Source organism: Apodemus sylvaticus, chromosome 16, assembly GCF_947179515.1.
Source record: "Apodemus sylvaticus chromosome 16, mApoSyl1.1, whole genome shotgun sequence".
NCBI classification, from domain to species: Eukaryota; Metazoa; Chordata; class Mammalia; order Rodentia; family Muridae; genus Apodemus; species Apodemus sylvaticus.
In genome coordinates, this window is record NC_067487.1 from 55,438,700 (window position 1) to 55,461,900 (window position 23,201).

At 41.2% G+C, this 23,201-nt stretch overlaps 1 protein-coding gene across 2 annotated transcripts in view; it reads left to right on the forward strand.

The window, feature by feature from the left end:
• The first annotated feature begins 7,486 nt into the window (after nt 1-7,486).
• Rnf180 (ring finger protein 180) overlaps nt 7,487-23,201 on the forward strand; it is a 175,338-nt gene continuing 159,623 nt past the window's right edge. Inside the window, exon 1 of one of the 2 annotated variants that reach the window (XM_052159960.1) lies at nt 7,487-7,683. The gene's annotated coding sequence lies outside the window, so the exon portion shown is untranslated. Of the gene's footprint in view, nt 7,684-8,109; nt 8,178-23,201 lie in introns of those variants that run through there. The other variant, XM_052159959.1, reaches the window with a different exon arrangement.

Sequence of the window (23,201 nt, forward strand, 5' to 3'; positions counted from 1 at the left end):
AAGCCTCCAAATAATGAGAGAAATGGAATCCCAGCTGGTCATCTTTTGTTATCAAATGAAACTTTTGAAACATAGCCTGGATTATATCCAACTGAGCTGTTGGCCAAAGGGATCCAACGGAAATCCCCAAATAACCCAAGATGTTGGCAAGATATGGTTGTTCTCTTCAAATGGATAGCAAGTCCTCATTGCTGAAGACAACACCCATACAACTCACTGAACAGACAGGCCAAGCTGATCCCTACATAGACCCTTCACTCCCATCTCCTAGTGTCTTTGGTAATAGGAAGGGCCTCTGCAAGCTACTAAAAGAGAAATGTAAACACCAACCCAGCAAAGTGAAGCCTTTAATCTACAATCTGTTCTGCCCATAAAATATACTAGGACAGTGGTGACATGGAGCTTATTTGGAGTAAACAACCAATAACTGATTTGAGTTGCAGTCCACTCAATGAGATGGATCCCATATCCGACACTGGGTAAGTGACCAAAAGCCAGAGCCTAGATATCCCAGAGACCTAGGGTAAAATCAAATACTACTGGTCTGAAAATTTTTTTAAAAAATAACAGTAAACTGAGTCCTAATGACATTTTACTATACTCATTGACCAGTGCCTTACTCAGCCTTCAGTAGAGAAGCTTCCTCCACAGCCACAGATGGGAACAAATATAGAAACCCACAGCCAGTTTTTAAGAGAGAGGGAGAAGTAGAGGGAGAGAGAAAGAGACAGAAAGACAGACAGATGACAAAGAGACAGAGAGACATTGGAACACATGTTCTTTTCGTCTGCCTGAAATCCCACCCCTCAGAGCCCAGGAAATTCAATGGAAGAGGAAGTAGAATGGGTATATATGCCGGGGGAGATGAAGGACACCAGGTGAACAAGAATCAATTCTTTCCTGTCTGAGATCTTCAGGAAGGATTCATCTGCCTGGTGTCTCATAGTGTCTCTCTCCAAATTCCCTCTTACTGGTTCAAGACACAAACCCTTATCTAAATCTTGGGGCCTATCTAAAATCCCTCCTTTTCTGCTATGTGAAATTAATCGTACAGTTGTCCATTTGTGACTTTTCCACCCTAGATGAAGTAGAAATGCAGGTGGCAACTGCCAGCTAGGTAAAATAGTGACTAGTGCCTCCTGCTTTTCTGTGATTCTCTGATGATATCTAAGTGCACCTCATACTGGAAATGGACCACACTGAATTATTTCTTACACTAACAGTGGCCACTAACAGTGGTAAGTATATGCCAGATAACACTTTAAAGCACTTCACCTGGGGAAAAAAATCACCAAAACCTTATAATAACTCTGTAAGTGTCATTATTATCTCCCTTTGCAGATGAGAACACAGATTACATATTTGAAATGGCAGAATGGAATCCGTGAAGAGATGTTGGCTTCAGAGATTGATGTCTGCGCCATTCTGTGCTTCTTAAGGCAAATCCAGACGCCTTCCTCATCCTTCTTGTCCCTTGTCTGCATTGGATACCATGGCTTTATTCTTACAACTCTCATGGTCTTTTAATACAATTTAATTTTAGCATAAAATTGTTTTGCCTTGCATCTCAAAGTCCCTCTTACCCGAAGATTCTCTACATTTCTCCTGGTGAATTCACATTTCAAAATATTACCTCTCTTATGAATCATATGATAGAAACTAAAATACTTTCCCCAAAACATAAGGATTGTTGATTTCAAAACAATCAAAGTGCAGAGGAAGTCTCTGCCCCTCCCAAAGCAGAACAGCTACTCCTTGAAAGAAACCTTCTTGCTTTCTTTTCCACACTTTACTCTCTTCAAAGGGGATATAAGATTTGTTTTGTACAAGAGAGGTAATGCCTGTTATCACACCAAAAAGAGCAGTGATGGATGACTCTGTCAGTAGATTTTATTTCTATGAATTTATTTTCGCATACTTTGCCTTCTTGCTTACTATAATCTAGAGAATGATCTGCATTAATATATTTTTTGGTTTTGAAAGATTAACTATGCAGCAAGCCAAATAGGAAGAATAAACAGCAAATGATAAGAGATAAATGGATGGATAGATAGATAGATAGATAGATCATATGCACATACATACATACATACATACATACATACATACATACATAGGTAGACAGACAGATAGGCAGATAGACAGCAGAGTGTCATCAAATTGGGTGCTCAAAACATTTAACATAAGTCAAGTAGAAAGCCTACTGGAGTTCACAGTAAAGATTATTGAACAGAGCAGAGTGTCCCCTCAAGTTTGATTTCCAAGTAAAAGAATGAATAACAGACCGAGACAACACTATCCAATTGGATGCTGGCTCCATCTGGCAGTAACTGACTGGGGAGGTTGGGGCAGGGAGCTGGAGTACTTGATTGTGCTGACTTCTGTGGCTGAGCTGCAGAAGGCTAAACCTCCCACACCAACACTTCCGCTTCACAGACACCTTTTCTCCCCATAGGATAAACAATAGTAACATTTGTTGAGAATGGTTTACTTTCTAGATGCCAATGATTTTACTCTTGGGTGCTTTAGTTGAGCTCTCCTTCTTACCAAAGAGTTGGTGTCCCTTCTCAAGTCAAGGGGCCCTGAGGGCGTGTTGAGACAAATACTCTTACGTCCAAAATGAGGGTGGCAGCAATCCTACTTCTTGAACCGTCTTCTCAGGGAACTCAAACCGCATGTGACAACATAGGAACAAAATGTCCATTACTCAACTGTTGAAGCCTGGAGCTTCTGTCCTTTGTCACATCTCTAAAATTTATTGTTTTTTGCTGAAACACCATCTAAGGCAGGTTCTTACACAACAGCCCTGAATTGCAACTGCCTTTCTCTCAAACTGTGCACTGTACCTGTAACTGAACAGGTTTTTCTTTTATTACTCTACCTTTTGTTACAGGAATCTGTCCCAACTGTAAACTTAGACGTTGAGAAAATCTGTATGTCCTACCCATCAATAGCATTACAACAAACCTTTTATTTTGAACTGCCTGCTGTGTACAAAGCAAATAAACACCCCCGCTAGGGACTCAAATAACGCTGATTGTGTCACACTGCGTAAGGCTTATAAAGAATTTTTTTTCAGTTTTGGCTAAAAAAACTCACTGAAGACAGAGGTTATAAAATTCAGGCATTGGATAGCACAGTTGCTCCTCCCACAGTTCCAGCACTTTCAAAATCAGCTACCAAGGCTCCAAGAAATTCAACCTATAGTTTCACCAGAAATGTTGTTCCTGTTTCTGGTTTTATTTCTCCAGACAGGGTTCTTCTCTGTAGCCATAGCATTCTCAGTGTACACTAGGCTGTCATCAAAATCAGAGATCTGCCTGCTTCTTCCTCCCAAATGCTGGGATTGAAGGCACACTACCACCACCACCACCTCCACCACTACCACCAACATGGCTTGGCCAGAAAACATTTTTAAAAAATTGTGTCCATAATGAAGGCTTCCTTTCATGTCAAGATTCCTTAAACAATGTAACAACTACTTATAGTAGTTTAGATTTACATTGTATTACAAATTGTTACAAATCTAAGGATGATTTTAATCTATATGGGATTTTAATCTATATGGGATTGGGGCTAGAGAGATGGTTCAGTAGTTTCGATCACTTGCAGTGCTCTTGCAGAGAAACTACATTCCCAGCATCTACTTCAGGTGACTCACAATCAGTTGTAACTCCTACTTTAGAGCATCCAACATCCTCTCTGGACTCCCTTGGAAACTTGACTTACAAGGGCATACTTTATATATATATATATATATATACACACACACACACACACACATACATATACATATACATATATCACATACATATATATCACATACATATATATCACATACATATATATCACATACATATATATCGCATACATATATATCGCATACATATATATCGCATACATATATATATATCGCATACATATATATCGCATACATATATATCGCATACATATATGTCGCATACAGATATATCGCATACAGATATATCGCATACAAATTAGTGAAACTGTCTCAAAATAACACAGGCAAAGAAGGAAATTAGAGCTGTAGCTTGGTGGTGGAAAGCTAGTATGTACAAGACCTTAGGTCCAATCTCTAGAACTATAAAAATTAATAGTATATAGGGGGATATATATGGAGTACATGCAGATACTATACAATCATGTACAAAATGTTTGAGTTTTCCCAGACTTGAATATTTGATGGAGCTCTGGAACACTCCCTCCTGGATACTGATGTGTAACTATCCAAGGACTATTAGCATATACAAACATTGGGATCCTTAAGTAGTCAGCCACTATATTTGATGAGATGTGAAGTAAGGTTTTCAAATATGTAGATTTCAATAGTCTAATGGTTAAAGCACATTTGCTTATCCTATGTCTAGTAGTCATGAAGTTGAGTTATTTCTGCCCTTTTGCTAAAGAGTAAGATGTTTCCCCTAAAATATTGGAAAATCAGACTATGGTAAATTTGTTAAGGTATTTGTTATGATGTTTATTAAAAAAATGTTTCTTCCTTGTGGGCTATAAAGGGATGAGTACCTGACAATTGGAATGTTTAGCCCATCATGTCAGGGAAGTCCTGGGAGCAGACCCTGGAGACAGCTGGTCACATTGCGTCCACAGTAGGGTAACAGAGAGGGTAAATGGGTATGCTCAGCTAACTTTCTTTTTACAGAATCTGAGACTCCTGGCTAAAAGAAAATTCATTTAAGAAGGGTCTAATCCTCTCAATTAACCTAATCTAAGTAATTCAACCAAAGCAGACATGCCTATAGTCACATCTGCTTGTTGATTCTAGACTCTATACTGTCGAGTTGACAGTCATCATTTACCATCAGTGGTTGAAGATTTATAGGAACTACATGAGTATTTGTAGCTAACCAGAAGGTAACTACTTCACCAAAAGCATCTCACCCCATCATTGGAGCCCCTGTCCAGCTTGCAAAACAGTTCATTGAAGGATCTGCTCTCTGAGCAATTGTTTTGTTTCTATATCTGGGGAGAGGCTTAGTCAATTTTCTTTGTGTTCTGAGCCTGGTGAGTGGCATTAGCTCCAGAATCTTTTGAACCTTGCTCTTCTTCCAGGAGGGAGGGTGGGAATTGAGAGGAAACAGTTCTTCTAAAATTCAGTCTTAACTGGGCATCCCGTGCTTGAATCTGAAACTGTCAGTCTATCATTTACAACTATTCTGTGACATCATGGTGGAAAACCAACTTGATTTACATTCCTTAACCAGACATCTTAAAGATATTAGTCTTGTTTCTTCTTCCAGGGCTGTTTATGAAGTGCAAGGCCTGCTGAGAATTCTTTGATAAGAAAGGATGGCCACTTCTGCTAGAGAGTCCATCTTTGCTTCCAGAAGGTGCCTGTATTCCACTCTTCTGGGTTTTTTGTTTTGTTTTGTTTCGTTTCATTCTGTTTTAACATGGCTACTTCTGTCCGGGGGAATGTCTGTCCCTCTCATGCTTCAAAACACTTTGAAGTCACCTGTTGTCTCATCTCCGACTTCACATGGAGAATGGTTCTGTTTCTAAAGCCAGATTGAAGAATTTACCTGCATAATTTACAACTAAGGTCTCTAGAATTAATTACACGAGTAAAATCCTTTTTGCTTTATAAGACAAGACATTCACAGATCCTGGGACTATGATATGAACATTTGGTGAGGGGCTATTTTGTCTCCCTTGTTTGGGATGTGACCATGTGACTGTCAGTGTCATTTAACCACAACCTTTACACCTTTGTTACACACCCATATGTACAGTATGGGGAAGATGGTATGAAAAGAACATTGTTATTTGGAAATATTTGTTAACACCCCACTTCATCAATTTCAATAACTCACAAATAACTTCCCACAGAATTTACCTTTTACTGTTTGTTTTCAGAAGTTCAGTGCCACTCTGGTTTTTGAGTCTTCATCAATGTTTTCTACCTTCTTCCCTCCCTGGAAGCTGTTTGAGTTTTTTTAATGTGTGTTATCTAAAGTTTCACAGTTAGTTCATTTTGGTTTGGATAACTTCCATCTACTGAGCCAAGAGTTTATACATTGTTGTCTTCGAGTTCTAGACCTATCGTCCAGGTTTTCTAATTGGTAATTACTTTTCTCTGTTTGCTTTATAGGCTCTAGCTATTTCAACAGTCTTTGCTTAGTTGCCCTGGAGGAAATCTATGGCATAATGCTGGCAAGTACAAAGAATAGATATTCTCATCCCTATTTCTGACTTTAATTAAAAGTCACCATTCTTTCATAAGTAAATATGGAGTTAACAGTGGATGTTTTGCAGACACTCTTCATTAAACTGAGAAATTTTCTATCAATTCCTTGGGCATGATCACAAAGTTTTGTCAAATGTTTTGAGCCTGGCATTAGGCCTACAGAATAGGAGAAAGAGGAGACTAAGGCCAGAAGTTTGAGGGTGTGTGTGTGTGCACACGCGAGCGCGCCCGCGCGCGTGCCCGCATGTACTGCCCCCAGCAATAGGCAGTACGCCTCCATGTCTTTGAGACTTTTGTCAACAGCATTGCCTTTCTTCTTCTCTCAAATGTTGCCCATTTCCCCCTACATGTGGCTGGGCTCTGCATACCTGTGAAGCCATGAGAATCGGGGGGGGGGGGCACCCACGCTTACCCCAGATCAATAATTGTGAGAAGAGATCCAATCCCTGCCTGATATAGAAGGGGTACACAGATACCTTCAGGACAATAGAAATATTGAGGGAGGGGAAATCCCTGGGCAGAACACACTAAACCCAAATACAACTCCAATTCCACTTACAGTCAGAGGTCTCCCCAACTCGGGGGGGGGGGGCCCTTCTCTACCCAAGAAGTCTGTAGTAAGCACTGATAAACACTTCACTCTGCTGTTTTGCTGTCTGATGACTCTTTAGTGACACAACAACTTTCCCTTTGTCTGCTGAGGATCACTTTTGTTAAAATGGGATTCTATATTACTTTTGTATGTCATACCAACCTTGGATTTGTGAGAGAAACCATAGCTTTCCATATGGTATTAATACCTTTCTAGTTGCTAGGTTAACTTTGCTAGTATGTCATCGAGGATTTTTGTTTAATATCTTTACTTTTTCTGTGTGACGTCATTAACTATTGTGTCCTTCACATTTAAACCTTTTGTTGTTGTTCCGCTTTGGAGGCAGGATCTCAGGTAGAACCCCAGGCTGCCCTTCAGCTGTGTGTCACTGGTAGGTTTTTAACTCCTGACAATCCTCCTTTTGTGGCCTCCCTAAAGTTTCAGATTCACCAATGTGACCACCATGCCCAGCATTGTTCTTGCTGGTTGTAGTTTCACTGCCTAAAGGAGAAATCATTGAAGAGCCAAGGCAAAACACTTCAGGCAAATCTAAACTTTGGTATTCAACAGTGAAAGCAAGATTTATTTGGGGGTTTCCTTCTGCTTCTATTCCCCATTCCTGAAGCCAATTTGTCAAATATGCTTTGCATATTCACAATCTTTTGATCAGCTGTTTTAATTGCTCCGAACCTAAAGTTTATAGACTGACTAGTCAACATTTACTCCATAGGGCCCCTTCACTTCCTGAATAGCACTCACGATTTACCTGGATGCCAACTCGCCTCTCAATTATAATTTGCCAAGAGTCGGATATCTTTAGCCGCTAATCTCGGTTGCGCATGAGTGGAACAACAACCACAAGAAGGTAAGAGACAGAGACACAGCAGGAGGGAAAACTGAACCCAGGTAGTGGTGGTTCCACCTTTAGAGTCAGGGATGAGGATGGGTGGCCCAGAAGCCTGCTGCTTCTAGCTGGGAACAGACCCAGTATGTAGCTAGAGTCTGCACTCCAGAGGCTGGCTCTGGGTGAAGAAGGGGGAGATAAGCACAGACTTTTGTTGCTCGGGTAAGGGGTTGAGCGGAGGGGGGAAACTTTCCCACGGCCCCGTAGGGCCGAGCGAGCGGGGCCTGCGCGGCCGGCGGGTCTACGCGGGGTCAGGCTCGGCGCCGCCCACGCGCGGCTCGTGGGAGAAGCGAAGCGGACGCGCAGGCGGATGTTGGGCGCCGAATCCCAGGCCACGGGGTCGGGCTGCGGGAGCAGCTCCAGCGCTTTCCGCGGGGTTTGTCTCCTGCCGCTTCCCGTCTCCGGAGCCGGCCTCGCCGTGGGAGTGCTGGGAGCCAGGCGGGGCGCGGACGCAGGTAAGGGCCGGTCAGGGCCTGGCGCGGCTCCGGGGGCCCGGGCTGGACGCTCCGCCGCCTCCCGCCGGCCCCAGGTGACGCTCCGAGGCTCAACTTTCGCACCTGATGCCCGGGCCTGGGCGGCCGCGCGGCCGGCGTGACCCGGGGCTGGAGCCGAGTGGGGCGGTGGCGCCGGGGGCGTGGCGAGGAGCCCGCGGGGTGGGAGTGGGGGCCGAGCTCGGCGACTCCCCCGCTGGGCTCCAAGCTGCTGGGCGGAGGCGCACACCCCCTTCCGCGCCCAGCTCTGCACCGACCCACTTTCTTTTGTCTGGTGCATTTCAGTCCTGGCTTGCCAGCTGCTTTTGTTGCAGCCCTAAGTCGGGACTGTGTGGACTTTCTGCCCAGGCTGAGGTGATGGGAGAGCTCTGAAGTACATCTGGACCCCGTGGAGCCGAGGGTCCCCGGGGTGGAAGTTATTATGAGCATGGTAATTAGCAGTAACATGTGGCTGTTACCTTGTGCTTTTCCAGATAACCCTCAGTATTTTTGTAGCATCTAATAGTTTTAAGTGCACCCGTAAGAGCGTTTATTAGGTAACTTCAAAGGAGCATGGTGTGGGCAGGTTACTTATTAGCCCATTTTATAGACCAGACAGCTGGGGCACCCACGAAGAAGAAAAGTGATTCTATCAAAACGAAGCAGGCTTGTGGAAGCTGGTATTAGAACTTGCCTGACACTTGCTTTGCCTTGCTTGATCCAGTTGCTCACCGAGGCTCAAGCAAAATTTAGTGCTGAAAGAGTGCCAGTTAGGTTGCGCTGGCTAGTTTGATGTCAACTAGACATAAGCTGGAATCTTTGGAAAGAAGGAACCTCAACTGAGACAATACCACTACTGAATTGCCCCCTGGCAAACCTCTAGTGCATTTTCTCTGTTGATGATTGATGAGAGAGGGCCCAGCCCATTGTAGATGGTGTCACCCCTGGGCTGGTGGTTCTGATTCTCTAAGAAAACAAATCGAGCTAGCCTAGAGGTGAAAGCTAGTAAAAAGCAGGTCTCCTCCATGGCCCCTGCTTCAGTTCCTGCCTCCAGTTTCCAGCCTTGAGTTCCTACCTGCCCTGATCTCTGTGAATAATGAACCACAAGTTGTAAGATTAATAAATAAGCCCTTTCATCCTCTAGTAGCTCTTCTGGTCATGGTGTTTCACCACACTAACTCAGATACCGTCTCTTTTATTTTACTCTTTACTAAAAAAAAAAAAAAAAAAAAAAAAAAAAAAAAAAAAAACCAACAAAACAAAACAGAGTGGAATTCTTTCAGACTCCCGCGGTGGTATCCCTGAAAGTAGTCTTTAAAAGTCTGAATGGTTTCCATTGTGAACTATTGTAAGACTTAATATAGTGCAAAAAGCCTTTGTCTTGCTTATCCTTTCTTTCCTGTAAAAGCATGGTGCCCAAAGTGGTGTTGATCATGGCGCAGGTCCTCGGCGTCAATAAATGAGCAGCACGGAGCCAGGTTGCTAGCTTACCATTGAACATTTAGGAAAATAGTCATTTCAGTGAAAATCAACTTATGCCATAATTGCATCCCTATTAGATTTGCTTTCTTATCTTATCTCTCCTCGCCCCACCGCTATCAACTGTTAACCAATTTCCCCAGGGTTCGCCTTTAAATTGTTTTGTCAATAGATCTTTTATTGCTCCATCTTCCTCTCATTTATATTTGGGTTTTCAAAAGGAGGGGTTTTCTTCTAAAAGCGAAAGTACTTTCTATATTGTGTCAGTTAGAACATGCATGAGTGTATCTAAGGACAGTTCTCAAACTTTTTAATAAGGACATCTATATACCAGGCAGGGATTTTTCCAGACTAGGAATGCAGTGAATTAGTAATTGGTTTTTAATAGGCCTCTGTGATCATTTGTGCTACCCAGACCTGTGTGACAATGCTTTTACGTCATAGTCTGCTTTTCAGCAATAAGCAGAAAGCTAAGCATTTTTACTTGAATTTTGAAAACTACACGACAAAAACTTTGTACAGGACACTTTACTTAGACTTTCCTTTGACCATCTCCACTCAGCTGTCTGTACAAAGCTGTCTGGAAAAAAAGGCATAGTTAGAGAATGAAGTCATAGTTAGGAAATCATTTGAGCTGGGTGGGAAAAGGCTGCTTTTCCTCTTCATAGTATGGCTGTGCGGTCATTCTATTCTTATCCCCCTAAACATGCCATATGTTTTAAGTCTCAAGGAGTTGGGAACCAAGGACACTAATAGCAGTGGGATAGGGCCACTGCTATTCAAAATTATTCTGCACCTTTGATTCATTTTGCAAGCAATATAAAGGTATCATTACCTTAAGCATTTGCCTTTGTGTTTTTTTAAATCAAGAAACTACTTTTTAACAAGAGCCACTCTTTTCTTTGCTGACTTTTGAATAATGATTTTGGCATGGCTGCCAAATTAAGTTCTGCCTTCGATAATCTGCAACTATTGAAGATAGTTAAAGGATTTTCTGATAATCATGAAGGTGGTTTAAAAGGAGAATTTGGTTAGGCTTGGGGATGTCGTTTAGCGCGTGACTGTGGCATGTGTGAGCTACCATGTTGAATCCCTCAGAACAACCAAAATGAAACGTTCACTGATGACTCCCTTAGAATGAAGTTGCCTACATTCTTCCTCGAAGGCAGCAGTAAAAGGGGAATGCTTGCTTGTAGGGTCAACTCTGTACCTGTGTGCACAGCTACAGAGTGTCAAACACTTTGAAAAGAATTAATTTGCATTGTAATCTGTTGCTTACCTCTTCTTTAGCACACTGACTGGCTTCTTTTTTTAAAGTTCAAGTTGAATCCATTTACACGGATCACATGTCACACCAGAACAGTGTTAGGTTGAGAATGTATTTCACGTAGAAGCTTGAAATTCACATCAATGAAACTCTAATTTATTTTATAACAACTTGGGGCAAGAGTTTGGTTCTACATTGTATTTTCAGTCTTAAGACAAGAGCAAGATGATTCGTATCTTAGGGCCTGTCACAGGAGCTCAGTCTTAAGAGTGGCATCCTGAACACTTTATTAAATACCTCTTAGCAGAGATGGTTTTTTTTTCATTTTTTTTTAGGCTTTAAATGGTTATAAGTATGTTGTATGTATTATATACTGTGCATTTGTGTGGCTGTGACAAAATGCTGGAAACTAGGAAGTTTACAAAGAGCAGGAATTCATTTCTTACACTTCTGAGACATAGGAAGGCCAAGAGCAGCTGCTGGCAGCTTTACTGTCTGATGAGAGTTCCTGTCCCTGCTTCTAAGGGATGGCTGTCTCCTTCTGGATAAGGTGGCGGGATGGAAAGGGGCCTGAGCTAGTCCTGTCCAGTCTTAACAGAACATAAGCTGAGGAACTAAAAATCTTCTAAAGCACAAAAGTGAGAAGGAAGTGGTGGTTGAAACAGTGGTTTCTTAAGTTGAGAGGAATATCCTTATATTAGCTTCTGCTACATGGTATGGAGTGCTGCTAGATACAGACAGAAAAGCTCCATTCTACTACCTCTCTGATGATACTGTCCTTACATAGCTCCTCCTCTACTCTGGAAACTGGACAAATAGCCTTCGGCATCTTGGCTACTGCTTTGCAGTGTGGGAACTGCTCCATTATTGTTATTTTCTCATGCTCCCAGGAAATTCCAGGAAGCAACCCAGGCATCTGTGGGCTTTGTGGTGGGTGACACAGACTGTTAGGAGACCAGGTACAGGCAGAACCCTGAGATAATCTGTAGGCGATTGTGATTTGTTTTGATTTTTGGTTATTTTTGTTTTAAATTGTATCAGTTCTTCTCCCGTGGAAAAGGGTAGGCAGCAAGAGGGTACCAGATGTCTCTTGTGGATAACAGGGCAGAGAGCAGGCAGCCAGGTCAAGATGACCTGTTAGATACAGTGAAAGTGATCTGACTGCTTTCTGTATTAGCCACAGCCTAGACCAAAGATCTGGGCAGGTGGGCAGGCAAGTGACTGCTTTCTTCAGACATATTGTAGCATTGAACTTAAGTGTGTATCAAAGTCAATGAAATAAGCAAATGAAAAGACAACATCCTTGGAAACACTGTGGGACAAAGGAAGATTATCTCAAAAGGATATGGCATTGATTTCATAGCTTGATTGGTTATGGCTTCTGGAATACCATGCTCTGTGTCAGGAGTGCTCAGTCTTCCTGGGTTTCCGTGAAAAGTTGAACATTTAACTCCTTCCTTGCTTCGGTAAGGTAGATATTTGGTTATTATAAAATTTTATGTAATCATGAGACAATGACTTTGAAAAATTTTTTTGCAAATAAATCAATCTGGTTTTATAAGAGCACTGCATGATCTTAATCATTGAGCCCTCTTTCCAGCCCTCGTGAGAATGTATTGACTAAAGAAGACTGTGTTACCTAATAAGTACTAGACTGAGAACAATAGGTAATTTTTAAAAGTAATGCTAACCTCTTCATATTTTATCTTTGAGGTTTTAGTTTAAAACATATTGAAGGGATACCACTCGCTGGCATTGATAATTGAAAAGAGGAAAGTAGTGTATTTTCTGATGGCTAGATTAATAGAATTATAAATGATTTTAATACTGGCACCCAGTCATCAAAACAGAATGTCAGGAAACCCAGACTGTGTGCTGTAATGTTGTCTCTAGAAGAAGTCACCCCCAGAGCATGCTTTGGTGGTACTTGCTGACTTTATTCTGGTGACGCCAACAAAAGATGGTAATAGAGTACTTTGAGCAGACTAAGGCCAGGACGATTTTGGTTTTGTCCTGCATGTGCTTGCGTGCTGGTTCATTCATCACATCTCCTTCCCAGCTGTCATATAGGACAGTCGGCCCTCTGTCTCTGTGAGTTTCATACCTTTAGCTTCATCTAGAGTATTGTGTGTGTGGGGGGGGGGGAGTATGTGTGTTCTCAACTGGTCCAAACTTCTTCTCATCACTATTTGCTAAAGCTATATAGTTTAGCAGCTGTTCACATAACATTTATATTGTTACAGTATTATAGGGAACCTATAGATAATTTGAAACATACAAGAGAATATGTGGAGATTATACATACATGTGGTGGCATGCTGAGTGAACTGGGCATCTTGGTGTTCTGATACCGGCCAGGGGACCTGGAATTACTTTCCTTCTGATTCCCAAAGGTGAGTTTGATTCCATTGGGGAGTTTGCAGTTCAGCAGAGAGAGCAAGCATGGAGGCAGCAGTTAGCAGTGTGATTTGTATTTAGAAAAGAAACCAGAAATGACATTTGGAGAAAATAAGAGTAATTCACATGTAGGTTTAGGAAGAACCGTTCCCTGAATGAAAGGAGCATTTGAGCAGACTAAGGCCAGGATGGCTTTGGATTTGTGTTCGAAGGCTATGATAGCATTCCAGAGTATAAGCTTTCCAAGGACCCAGGGGTTGCAGCAGGAAGCAGGAGGTGGAATGAGAGAGTGGACAGAAGGCTAGACTGCTGGCCTGCAGAACAGGTGGCTGCCAAGCAGGGGCAGCTCCTACCTGGTCAATAGAGAACTGGGAAGTCTCTGGCAGAGCAAAAGAATACAATTCATTTTGCACCTTAAAGAAGGACGCCCTGTTCAGTGTGGAGAATTAAAATGCTTCAGAGTTCATACAGCAAAGCTTTGATGGCCACAGCCATAATTTCTAACCCAGCACTTAAGAGCTCACACATTTTATGGGCTGAAATGTCTTCTTTGATCTGGCAGAGAGGCATCAGCTCCACTGTACCTGTTTGAAAGCACTGACGCGGAAGCTCTGACCTCTTCCACCGTGATCCGTAGCCCTCCTTTCTGCCCTTGCCCTTCAGGACTCTGGAAATCCTTTTGCTGAACTTTTGATTGTGATTATCAGGTTATGATTCTGAGAGACTTCATCTGTCATTGGAATTAGCTTTTCTCACAGCGGTTGACAGAAGTAGAAACTTCTGGATATTATGATATGAATGAGTAAACTACAAATAAAGCTGTTTTAGACATTTGATTAAATACCATCAAGATGCATAGATTAATTTAGAATAGACAGGAGAGAGCTGTGGGAGCTAAAAACAAGGAATAGGGAGAATAGGGATGGCTTATAGGGCTTAGATTACACTAAATCTACCTAGGTGTGGGCGTGGAGTCGTCTGAGGACTTGCATGTTAATGTCGATGTCTGTAAGAGATGCAGCCTTGGGTACCCATGATGCTGAGACTCCTAACTGAAGCCAAAGTGGGCCGGGAACATTCACATTTGAACAGTGGATTAGGGATAAAAACATAATCAACAGATAAGAGGGATTATAAAGAAGTCTTTGTTGACCTAGTTTTCAAGTGGAAGTTGAGGCAATGTCTCATCTGAATATTCTGCTTATCAAGTTTTGTTTTAAACCTCTTGTATAAAATTTAAATCTCACACAAAAAGGAACATTATGAGTTCTGAATCTACCACCCATCTTTAATAGTTATTACCCTTCTGTTTCCCTTTGTATATTTTGTTTCCCTGTGTATAATTTGTCTCTATATTATTTACTTTGGTCCAAAAAATAGTTTAATATTTACCTCCAGTCTAAGGATCTTCCAAGTTCATAGTGACAGTGTTTTATGGTATACTCAATAAGATTAACGGTTTTTAATTACCATCCACTATACAGTTTATGTATGATATTCTCCAGTTATGTGCAAATGTCTATTTTAGAATGCATTTGTTTGATTAAAGATTATAAGTGTGACACTGAATTTGATGGCTCTCTTTTTCCCCATCTCTTGATTCTTTTTACTAATATATTATAAATGTAAATATAATAATTACAAATAGTTGTGGAATGCAAAGCAATAAAGTGATAATTGTGTGTATTGTAGATGACAAGCAATATGTACAGTTATACATACTGGATATATGAACGCTCACACAGTACCCTATTGTTAACTGTATTCATGGGGCTATACAATAACTGTAAAAATGTATTCTTCCTGTCCATATCTCTTGACCAATGAGTACAATTACAATACATCTCTAAGTTTTTCTTGCCTTTAGAAAATGTATTCATTGAGGAAAAAAAATCCCAACTCTTTTATCTTTTAAATTTTTCTACATTCTGAATTTGGGTTGTGTCATTTAACACCTTCCTATGTTCATCATATGATACACAAAGTAGTCCACATGTATGTGTGCATGCTTCAGGTGGTTCAGATTTCTTCCACTTTTAGTTTTTCAGGGCACCTCATGGGACATGTACAGGAGGCACATGATGGTTGACTTTAAGACCACACTGTATCCCTTTGTTGAAGATCCAACTCCTGTTATGTTGGAACATGACTATACTTGGAAAAAGGACCTTTAAAAAGGTGACTGTGTTGAGGTTTTTTTTGTAAATGGCTCTATTCAAGTCCAGTGTTTCGGTAGAGGAAAGTTGTACAATTACACAGCTAAGTCTATGTGATATCAGACATACATCAATGTCTGTCTCGTGGGTGATTGCAAATTAAATTACATTTGATATATTTGCCTCTCCTTTCACTGCTCCAAAGAAAACATTAGTGGTGGTTGTCTCCACTCAGCAACATACACTGTTCACTGTGTATCAGACATCTTGTGGTATTACAACATATTAAACAGACACGGTCCTGCTTGTATTCATTTGTTGGGAGTTACAGATAGAAGGAACAACAGTGTGCAGCAGGGCCTTAGCTGGGGGTGCAGGGATGCAAGCACTAACCAGTAGAGGAGGGAACAGATGATCTGCTCAAAGCCAGAGTGAACAGTAGCAGTGCTAGGAGCCCTAACCACTCTTGGGAGGACAGTGAATTAATAGGGTCAAGCTCAGGTTTCTGGCATTGCCAGTTAGTCTACGGTCTATTTTTAAAAGAAGGCTCCATTATCTAGAAATACCTTCAGTAGCCAAAAATCTTTTATTCTGTGTATCCACAAAAAAAAAAAAAAAAAAAAAAAGTCTCTTTACAATTATTCCCTTTCTTCTGAGAAGAGCAATGCTAGAGCCAGATTAGTGATCATGTGCTTCTGCTTTCTCCCCTGATTCTCTTTGGCCCATTAGGGATAATCTACTCATCGAATGTGAGTGTGGCAAGTTCCAGTAGCTATTAGTTTTTGGTTAATCCCTTGCTTCCTATCCCTTCTATATCCTTAATATAAAGTGAATGGGTTTTAGCCCTTATCTCTCTCAGAAATCTAAGGTGTGTGTGTGTGTGTGTGTGTGTGTGTGTGTGTGTGTGGTGTTGGGGGCTCCATCTCATTTCCTACATGAGACTTCACTTGGTTGTTTCCTTGTGAGAGTCTTTAAATTGTTTGCCTACTATCTTACATCCAACTAGCTTACAACCTGCATTACCCTTGTATGCTTTCAGAGTATACATCTAGGATATTCTTTGTATTCCTTGGCAAGGTGATAGTTGCTGAGGAAATACATTTTGGATAGATAATTATTTGTAACCTAAAACCATCATTTATAATTATCATTTCCAGATTTTTTTTTGATGAACCTCCATATTGATTTCCATTGTGGCTGCACCAGTTTGCACTCCTATCAGCAAAGAATAAGAGTTCCTCTTTCCCAAATCACTGGATGAATGTCCTGACCTTTTTTTCTTGATTGCGGACGTTCTGACTTGAGTTAGAATTGTTATACCCATAGATTAGCAGAGGGTAATTAACAGAGTCCACAACTGCACAATGTGCAGTGAGTGAGAGATTGTGGAACATTGAGTTCTCAATGAGACATCCTTCCTGTCAAGGCTCAGGGATGTATGAGAAAGAGGAAGAGGAAAGCTTTTAGGAACAGAGGTGGTGGGTGACTCCAAGGAACATCATCTTCTAAACACAACATGATTGGTTTTCATAGGAAATTACACAGATGGTGACAGCACACACAAGTCCTGCACTAGTTCAAACCAGATAGACTCCCAACACTGGGAAGGGGAATTGGACACAAGCTTTCTGTAACATTTTTGTATGTGTGGGTAAGGGGAAAATGGGTTACCCCATGTCTAGGGGTAGTTGGCCAACTTAAAAATAGACACCATAGTTTGTGTACTTTTTGTTTTGTTTTGCTTTATCTCATTGGACTTTTTGTCTGGATTCTCTTTCCTTTTTGAGAGATGGAGACAACCTGAGGTTGAGTGGGTAGAGAGATTAGGAATATATGGAAGGAGTTGCTTGAAGGGAAAAGAATATGAACAAAATAGATATTAGAAAGTTTTAATGAAAAAATAAAATGTTTCATCCAGTAAATGACACAGAAATGTTTTAATGCCAGTAACAATATGGAGTAAAGCTAGACTGGCCTACAGTATAAGTTTAATATCCATCTTCCTCTTTAATGGCATAGTGTCTTGGGCAGAAGTACAAATATTGAAGTAATCAATAAGTTGTATTCAGTGCTTTTAAAGAATGGGCTTACAGCTTCTGAGTTTTCAAAACTTACTTCTTGGTAAGACACTCCAACTTTGTTTTGCTCTAGATTTTCTTGATTTTCATTATTCCACTGCTTATGTGGCATATTCATTTAACAAGTACATCCTTTCTTTTACATTTATTTGATCACATTTTAAATATTGGGGACAAAAAAAGACAAAATTTATTCAAATGACAATATTTCAATAAAAACGTTTGCAGCTCTGCTGGAGTTGTACACGGAAGAGTGCTTCATTTTTTGAGATTTAGGCATGTGATATTGTGTTCACTCACAGAAAAGACATTTAAGAATCCAAAGACACACAGTTTGCATTCTAAGATATTTGTTGTCTTCCAGTTTATGTAACTCTAAACTTAATAGATGTTAATGCTAAATTCTCCTCAATTTTTAAAAATTTGTGAAAGTTAATTATCATCAATAACTAACATTAGCAGCAATAAAAATGTATTCGTTAAAACAAAACACAAGGTATCGTACGGTGATGCTATGATCTGGGTGGAAAATGTCCCCCACAGGCTGTGCCCAGCTGGTGCTGCGGTCTGGAGGGGTAGTGGACATTTAGGGGTGTGGGGGGATAGCAGGAGTGTGCATAAATACAAGTATATACACACTGGTTTCAAAGACAGTACCTTGTCAGTTCTGCCCATTGTACATTGTACTTTCCCTATGAAATATAGTCTATGCATTGTGAGGATGTGATTCATACTCACCTAGTGGTTCACCGTCTCTGAGATCTGGGTCTTTTACCAAGAGTAACAGCAGTTGAAATGGATAAAGCCAATCAAGGTGAGGTGTGGAGCTTGAAAAATGTTTGCATCTCTTCAGTGAAACTTTACTTTTTTTTGTTTTAAAAAGATGTATTTATTTTATTTATATGTATACACTGTAGCTGTCTTCAGACACACCAGAAGAACACATAGGATCCCATGACAGATGGTTGTGAGCCACCATGTAGTTGCTGGAGATTGAACTCAGGACATCTGGAAGAGCAGTCAGTGCTCTTAACCACTGAGCCTGTCTCTTCAGCCCCAGTGAAACTTTATTATCCCTAAAGGTATCACCTGGTTCGAAAAACAGCAGGGGGCTTTCAAGACTTAAGTGCCTGAGTGCAGTGGGAGTGGCTATTATTGAGAAGTAGTCAACTTCAATTGGAGTTGATGTATTCTAAGACCCCGTTGGACAGAGTAGGAAATTCATGAAAGTTACAAGTGCCAAGTTCATATAATTTTTTTCTCATTGTCTTGGTTTCATTTTTTGTTGCTGTGATGAAACACCAACAAAAGCGACTCAAAGGAGAAAGGGTTTTTTGGTCCACAGTTTCTGAGAGAGGCAAGGAAGACACTGCAGGTGCCTGCAAGCGCGTGGTAGCAGGGACTGGAGGCTGGCTGATCATACTGTACCCACATTCAGAAAGCAAAGTGAGACTGGGAAGTGGGGTCCTAACGGTAAAGCCTTAAGGTCTTGTCCTAGTGACCCACTTCCTACGCCAAGGATCACCTCTTAAAGTTTCCACAACTTTCCCAAATCACACCATCAGTGTGGACCAAGTGGTCAGCACAGGAGCTCATCAGGGAAATCTCATATTCAAAGCACCACACTTGCTAAAGTTAGTTGTGAACTGTAAAATGCCTAAGACCTGAGGAATCCCAGGAAGGCAGATAAGGCGTAGGATACATACTGAATAGGAGCTTTGTGGATATACGGTAGACTGGGTATTTTGCCCTCGACAGGGTGGGAGTACTTTCTAAGAGGACAGTTTTGACTGTGAATATCCAAGAACCCTTAAGACTGACTTCATCAGTTTCAAACCCAGAAGTGATTAAGGCCAACAGTTACTAAAGAAGATTAAGGTGGCTGTAATTCCAGATTTAGACACTTGCGGAGTTAATAAATTAAAGGCTTTAGTCATTGCAGCTCCTGTGCCTAGAATTGCAAAACTGGTAGTGTGGAAATAGCCCAGTTCGTTCTCCTGTCTGTGCAGACGTATTTGGTGTCTTTGACTTAGTGGAAGCCAATGTGAAGGGGAGCTTAGATAACAAGCCAGCGTGCACTAAATAATTCATGTGCTAAACTATCTATTGGACTAAGCAGGAGCCATAAAGTCCAATGGAGCCTAGATATAACTAAGAAGTTACCTCCAGTTCTACCCAGTAGGTCACCTGCAGTTTTGTTAATTGTTTGTTGTGAATTACTTAGGTTGGGGTGCTCTGCGCTGCAGTTCTTCTGTGGTAAAAACAGACCCCGGGGTTCAAGAGCATGAGAGTGGGTTGACATCTTACTGATTTTACAAAATGACCACATAGGTATAGCCCCTTCCCAACAGAATTATCATGTATGATGTTCTGTCCAGAAAGCAGCCACTGGCTCAGAAGGCTGTGTTTGCAAAGCAGTGGTGGACTGCTTCTTAAATTCACGCATCCCATATACTGAGATTTCACTAGCATTAAAAAGTGATACTTCTTAATATCTACAGAGTATATAGTTTCTCCCATTTCATAGAGACTTTCCAATCATACAGCTTTCAGGGGATGGAATAGCCTCAGAATAAGGCCCACAAAGAAAATGCCTTTGTAATCAAAGATAAATGTATTGATCTGTTTAAAAATAAAAATCGGTCAGCCATGGTTGTGTGCATTTTTAGTCCTGGTTATATTGGAGAGTAAGGCAGGAAGCTTGTTTGAGTCCAGAAGTTCAAAACCAGCATGAGTTTGACAGCAAAACAAAGAATGACAGAAAACCCTCAAAATCCAACAAGGAAAAAATAGAACCGGTGTTGCTCTGCAGTATTCTGAACTGAATGAATCACGTAACCATTTTACCTTTTAAGTTGCTGTGCCTTCAATTTTTTCACATATTTAGCAGCTTCACGTCACTTGATTTCAGTCTTAGTTTTAAAGAAATATATTGATAATAAGGAAATCCCGAATTTCTTCATATGGAATTATACCTGAGCCTATGTTGACGTTTTTTTCCACAGAGAGAAATAATAGTCAGAGGTAGACAAAGAATTCGGCTTCTTCATGGGGCTTGTAATTGCAGTGCTCACTGTTACAGAAAATTACAGCCTAAGCTGTTCCTAATGTTTTTTACAGGGACTTATTTGTCCTCCTTAAACATTTTGAAGGATATAATCAGGCAAGGGAATTTGCATAGGCAACGTTTTAGGGAGATCTACTTTGTGTTAAGTATCAGTTCTCGAGTTGTATTGCTAAGACCCGTTTAAGAAATGAGGTAATATTAAGGCGTGGTTTGCCATTGCACCACTGCGTTCTCTCTAGAGAGACAAAGTCAGAGGTTGGTAAATAGAACCACAGGTTTGCCATAGTCTTTGCACTCTCCACCGCCCCAGGCGTTCAGCCAGTTACGGCTTACTTCTGGTTTCATTTTTATCTTTAATCCTAAATATTTTTGTGGCAAAGAAGGGAGGAAGAACTTGCAAAGCCCCTTTGCATTCTACTGGAAGCTGACCAGACTGCTGAAGAAAAGCCCTGTGCTGTGGGTGACAGCCGCTGTACAGCCTGCCCATTCTGAAACATGTTTATTAAAATGACTGGCAGGCTGCATGTGTTCACACATGAGCATTTTTCATACTTGTTACATGTCACAAAATTTGAAGTTAAAAATGAGAATTTTGGACAATTGGATTCATCGCTGTGACCTTTCGAGCTTAACTGTTGTCCTGTAATTAAAAAGTATTCTCACTGAGGTTGATGGCAATTTTCCCAAGTGGAAGTTTTCAGTATTATGCCACTGGCATGTTCAGAATTTGAGAGCTGTAACTCTTGGAACAATATTTCCCAAATGGGAAATGCATTCAAGAAGCATCAACCATTAGAGCAGGACCAGGACAGGCAGTGACAGAAACAGGTGCCAGTGTATGTGTGAGTATGGGTTCTGTGTTTTAAGAAAACCATAAGGCTGTGTGGACTGCTACCCACAATCTTTAGACATAGTTCCCTGACTTGCTTAAGCCAGTACAGTAGTGTCTCAGGTGCTGAGCTGGAGGTAGATTTGGCTTTGTGTCCAATACCTAAGTTGTTCAGATGTTCAAAGACTACCCACTTTGTTAATAAGTTGGGCTTCAGCGTCTCATCCTTCCTTTTAACATGTTACTGGCCAGAAGCCATCTCACTTTTATAAACAGATTGCTAGCAGATAACCATCTGCTGCTTCCCCTTTCAAGTTCAGATAAGTATAAACACACTTTCTCTTATGCCCCACTTCTCCATAGCTGAAGAACTTTGGTTTAATTCTTCCCACCCACTGATCAAACATAATTAATAATTAAACTGTGGAAACAGAAATGTAAGGAGCCATGTATCTCTTAATCTTCACCAGAGAAGTTTTTTTTTTTTTCAGTAGAAGATTAAAAACTGATCAAATTGAGAAGAATTGGAGACCATGGAATGGTCAGCCTTAAATGGGACTTATATGAGATCCTTATTCCTAAGGAATCATTATGGAAGAGAGAAGTGAAAGAGATTGTAACAGCCAGGGCTGGTGGATGACACCAAGGGAAGAGTTAGTGGTTTCCAGACATAGTAGGGCCATTGTACATATGAATCCACAGCATTTGTGACCCCAGCATGCACAAGCCCAAGCCAGACAAACTCCAGCCTGGAAAGGTGAGGTAGACATGAGTTTCTGCCCCTATCAGCGGAGCTATAGGCAACTGACGGATAGCTGTGGGAGAGGGGCGGTCCCTGATATGCACACTTCAGAGGAAGGCCACACATACAAAGGCATATTGGCAGCACCAATGGGGCAGGATGGAGAAATAGCAAAAGAAAGCACACACAAAGCTAAGTGAGTAAGGAAGGGGGGTGTAGATCTGGGACACGTGGGGGACGGAGGTCAAACCTAAATATGGGCTTCTTCTAAGGACACCAGATCAGTGTGCTTATCCTATTGATCGGACAGATGAGCTGGTTCCATGAAAAGATAAAGGGAATGCGAGAAGCTGTCATCTGTGTATTGTTTGTCTGATGTCAGTAAATTCTTCCTTTCCTAGGGTCAGATACTGCGATTATGTGACTGCGGCATGAGCTGAGTATGCCTGTTAGTAAATTGAACTGGTAAGAAAACCAGGAATAAGAATGATACCACTTGACTGCTTCTGTGGAGATATGCACAGAAAGAAGAGGAACTGAATACCCCTAGAGTCTGCCTGCTATATTTAAAACTGACCTCATCCTTAAAGGATCAGAATTGTTAGCTCAAGGAAGCCACAGGGAAGGAAAATGCTGCAGCAGGAAAACAGGAGTTATAAAGTGCTGTTTCTAGGGAACTATGCAGGTATCTGTATTCAAAAAACCATGTAGCTGAAATTATGGGAAGGACAGTAAGAGAGAATTACATAGCTGTGTCAAAAGAGCTAATTGATGAAAAAATGATGACTATATTTGACTGTATAGTTTTTGCAGTGATTTTTAATATTTAAAGGTAATTTTAAATTGCAGCTTTAGCTGGGCAGTGGTGGTGCACGCCTTTAATCCCAGCACTTGGGAGGCAGAGGCAGGTGGATTTCTGAGTCCGAGGCCAGGCTGGTCTACAAAGAGAGTTCCGGGACATCCAGGGCTATACAGAGAAACCTTGTTTTGAAAA